Below are 4,410 nucleotides of genomic sequence, written 5' to 3' on the forward strand. Positions count from 1 at the left end.
TAAGTCTTCTCTCATGGGCTGAAAGAGAATTACCATGTTGGATAGAACTGATGGATAGCTTGAGCATGGGAAACAATATCCACTGGTCTGCTTTGCAATCGCATACCCGCTCTACTTATTTCCCATGGTGCCCTTGGTAGGCTGGTCACTGATGGCGCTCCAAGCACATCCTCACTTAATTTTGCATTCTTTAATATTGCATGGAGCTCATTTCGTGAATGTGGGGTTGGGGTACAATACACACACACACACGGACAAAAGCGTGGAAAAAAAAAAATCACACACACTTTCTCCATTTCGCTCTCACAAACACTCAGGAGTGTGTTTTTAGGATGTTACACAGAGTTTTGAATGGATTTGGTCACACATGGAAATATAGTGTCAATATTGTGTGTGCGTGCATGTGCGTGTGCGTGTGTGTGTGTGAATTCATATTCCTCTATGTGTGTGTTTGTGTACAGGCGTATTTCCTAACACTGCAAAAAACAAAAAAAAAATAGTGATGCAAATACCCTTTCTGCTGTTCTCAGAGACATCAATCACACTGCCACTTTAATTTATGTGCCACTTCTGGTTCCATTGTCGTTTATTTTGTGGCGGAGAATATCACCGTTGCATAGCTCTTGGGAGAGGAAGCTTCTGTTTGCAGCATATATTGCTTTTTAACCCTTTGTGGACCAAGATATATTAACTGTATTTCCCTGTCCATCCTTGTCCCGGGTCGTCAAACGGCGGCGCTTTAATTGTCATGGCCCTCGGCGTGTGATACCAACATACAAGACAGCCTCCTGCACTTGTCTGAGACAAAGCTGTCAATTAAATGTAAAGCCTTTTCCATAACTATGACAAGCTCGGAGCAACTGCTGCAGCCTCCGTGTGAGTTACACGTCTATAACCTTGACAAGAGTGTCATTCCTTAACCATTTGTGTCCATATTTGCCAGATCTTAACCACACAGGCATGAAAAAAAAAAAAGCACTATTAATTCAAACTGGACTGGGACACTGTCTGCAAAATCCACCCTCACCTGCCTCCTTGTGCAAAATTTTGGAGATGAATTTACATTTACGTTACATGACAGGCCACTGTGTCTCACACAGATACCACCTTAGTATAAAGCGTTGTGGTATTGTATTTGACGAGCTGGAAATGTTGACATTTTTTGAGTATTTCCTGAAGAGTTAAGTGATATATTCTTTAGCAACACTTGAGAAATGTGTCGCAGGTTTATTCGTGAGGGTGAGAATGCAAGTATGTTCTTGTGAGTCTTGCCTGGAGGCAGTTAGTGGTTAAAAAAAAAAAAAACAACTCACCTTACTGCAGATGAGAGCTCAATAAAACCCGATGCAGCTGTTCCATGAGAATTTTAACTCACTTCTATTTGTGTGTTGACAAAACAGGCATCTGAGGTCAAGGGTTACAAGTTGAGAGGTCACGAAAGTCATGACTGGATGAGGTCAATATGAGGTTACTTCCGTTCGGTGAGTCCAGTCCATCATATAAGGTAACCCAGAAGACCTCTACCACCCAGAGCCCCTGCCAGAGTCGCTGCTGTCACGCTGATGGACAGCAGGAGGGAATAGATGCTGAGAGAGCGAGAAAGGGAGAGAAAACACACACACACACACACACACCCGTACAAACGTGCATGCACGTATATAACTGGCTTCTCCTATTTCCAGCCTAGTTTCATGATTAATTTATTATTAATTCATGATTGATATCTTTTTTAATCAGAGACTGATTTGTTAGATAAAACACGTGTGAGATGCTCGCAAGCAACAAGCTGAGAATGAGATCGAACTTAAAACCTAACGTCGACAAATTTAACATTATGATGCAAGCAATGCCAATCACCTACAGGGCAGCAATGGTACGAATAACTAAATACAAATGTGACATTCATTATTTTAAAACTGCTGAATCTTTAAAGGCCCTGGTTTAAAACTAGTTTGAATTATTGATTTGATATTGATGAAAGTTTAACTAGGAGAGAGACACTCCTGAAATTAATGTAGCGCAGCAGGCTGTTCTTTCTTTCTTCTGCAAAAGGTTATTCACTATAATTCGCACATGACCCAGGAAATAAGTGAGCCATTTGTCTGTGACAAAATCCAGAGTTTCCATGGAGACATCAGGAGATTTGGAACCACTGTTCTACCGTGGAAAATATAAAAACAGGTGTTTTATGGTGACGTTGGGACAGTTGCAGATGTTTTTATTTTTTAATGCATACATTTTTTTGAGATCTCTTCTTGATCTAAACCCACTACGTCGTGCCAGCCTGGAAGCTGCTCCGCTACCGAAGCACTTGTGTTATGTTGTGACAATTTAACTGATGGGAACAGAGTGATGCAATAAGCCAACCTGCTTTATTGACGACGTGAATCGCAGTCCATCTTGATTCACTGTAGCTAGCAGCTAAAAGCTACATGCTACAGGCTAATCTCTTGAGCATAACTTGATACAAGCAGAGTAGATCTCTCCATCCTGCTTCAGGGATCTCTATCTTTGCAAGGCGATTGAATTATTCCTTCATGCTCAGCTGGAGGAATTGAGTTACAGTGACCATAATGCACAACAACAGACTGCTCGTGTTATAGACCTGTTTCAAGAAAATATGAGCAGAGTGGGTAAATGCTAATTTTGCAACAATCTACAGAGAACGAGGGAAATCAGAATGTCAGAAAAAAGCTAAATCAAGAAATAAGAAAAATAGACCCAATATGCCTCTGAACAAAGACATTTTCCCAATGGCCTCAAAAGTTAAGAGGATTGTGTGCAGCCTTATTGATTTTTTGTTGCAGTGTCCGAGAGATGGCGCCGAGAAAATGAGGTCTGGCTCGAAGGTTTATGTCCTGCCACAGTTAGAAGGAAACGTGAGCCGAGGATTCAGCTGGCCTTTTATTGTAAATGTGCTCCCTCTAGATGGACTTAAAGTGTCTGTTTTCCTGGCTGTAGGAGGGGAATTAAATATGAAGGGTATCAGTAAATGGGCAGGAAGACTCCAAATGAGTGCTTAGGGACAGTTTCCCATTATTGTCATCTATTATCGTGGACAGATAGTAATCCAGTGCACATCGGTGGCAGCCAGAGAGGTTATGGGTTATGTGAAAACAAAGTGGCACAGTTAACTGTGAGAGGGATAATTTGGCACTACTCTGCACTGCAATCAAATGGAAAACCTTTATAATTTATGCAGAATACAGAACCACACTGAGCTGACTGGAATCAGTTTGTGACTAAATAACCACTTCTTCAACATTTAACCCCTTGTTGCTTGGATAATTTGCTCTGATTTATGGAAGCTGTTTTCTGAACTAAAGCCGAGCTGACATCTTCTTGCATCTACCACTTTAATACCACGTGGTGTGTTACTATAGTATTCTTATTGGATGTTTAGTGTGTGTCAGATACTAGCCTAGCTTTGGGCTCACCTCTGTGTAGCTGCTGTAAAACGCTGGTCTGTACACAGACAGTCACTCTGAATAATAGGCCTGCAAGCCATAAATGTCAGCCCTTTAAATCACACACAGGCCAGCGCTGTGTCCCAGAGAGAGAGAATGCTTCATCACAGCTTAAACTACAGCCGCCCATTTATTATGTGTATGTTTATAAATCACTAAGGAGACCTCGCATTCCTGAAGCCTGTAAAACATAAAGAGAGAGACAGAGACAGAGAGAGAGAAAGAGAGAGAGAGAGAGAGGAAGAAAGGTAACGGAGGAAGAACAGAACATGAGACTGAAGATCTGAGGAGATTGGCCTGAGCAATGAGGGTATTGTTTCATATTCTTAACAATGATAATGACAATTTGGGAAAACATAAATTGTTGGAGGATCATATTCTGATGTAAGAGCCTCTCCACCTGAACCTGATCCCAATTCTTATGTTACACCTACCAGACGCCGAGGCATGTGTAGATATTATGCAGTTCTAACGTAGCTCGACAAAAAAAAAAAAAGCGAAAACATTAGACGTTAATGGGACACATGCAAGAGTTTATATTTATAGGCTTTGTATTGACCATAGTTCTACATTCAGATGTTCCTCTCACATGGCTGCTCGTTAGTTTGCATGTTTCATCAACAGTTTGATTATTTCAGTTCATAATTGTCACCGTAAAATGTTTCTTTTCTTAGTTTCACTCTGTGCCGTCGAATTATTTTAAACCTCATACATTTAGGATGTGCTGATGCAGCACCATTAACCTGAAGCATCAGATGTATTGTTGTGTGAAGCCACGCCCCCCCATCTCCTCCTGGGATGCTGATTGGTCATAGCTGAAACCAGCTGTCTTCTTGATCTGTCTTCAGAACGATTCTCTCAAGCACTTATTGTTGCTAGGTTACAGTAGCTAATACTTCCATATTCCTTCTCTGTAGCTGAGTTCAGAAAGGCTCGCTAAAAT

This window comes from Aulostomus chinensis, chromosome 16 (genome assembly GCF_037954235.1).
Source record: "Aulostomus chinensis isolate RoL2024-O1b breed Wild chromosome 16, RoL_Achi_v1.0, whole genome shotgun sequence".
Taxonomy (NCBI): domain Eukaryota; kingdom Metazoa; phylum Chordata; class Actinopteri; order Syngnathiformes; family Aulostomidae; genus Aulostomus; species Aulostomus chinensis.